The sequence below is a fragment of the Nycticebus coucang genome, chromosome 21, assembly GCF_027406575.1.
Source record: "Nycticebus coucang isolate mNycCou1 chromosome 21, mNycCou1.pri, whole genome shotgun sequence".
NCBI classification, from domain to species: Eukaryota; Metazoa; Chordata; class Mammalia; order Primates; family Lorisidae; genus Nycticebus; species Nycticebus coucang.
Window position 1 is genome coordinate 8,581,943 of NC_069800.1, and position 441 is coordinate 8,582,383.

Here is a 441-nt window from a genome sequence, read left to right on the forward strand (position 1 = left end):
CCAGGAAATGGTGGAAAAAGAGCTTTGACACTCAGCCTGGATAAAAAACAGTGTGTCACCTTCCAATCCTACAGAAAGGAAAAACATGTCAAAATGAAATGAGCAGCACAAGAAGAAGGATGTGGTGTAGGGTGAAGCTGAGTGAGGAGATAATAGCTGGTAGGATGAGAAGCATCCTCCCAAAGGACAAATGCAGACCAAAAGCAAAACAAAGAACCTCATCTCCAGGCTGTGTGTAGGGTGCCCTGAAAAATAAATTGAGTCACCACCAAGTGAGTCCTCATAGCTTTGAGACAGTACAAACTTGAAACCCAAGAGATTCAAGACACAAGAGTCTTAACCCCAAAGTCACATTACCATGCTTTTTCCTGAAGACTCAATGGGCTGTGTTTTAAAAAGTGATAACCTACTTTTTCAAGAGCAACAGTCAGATCCTTATCA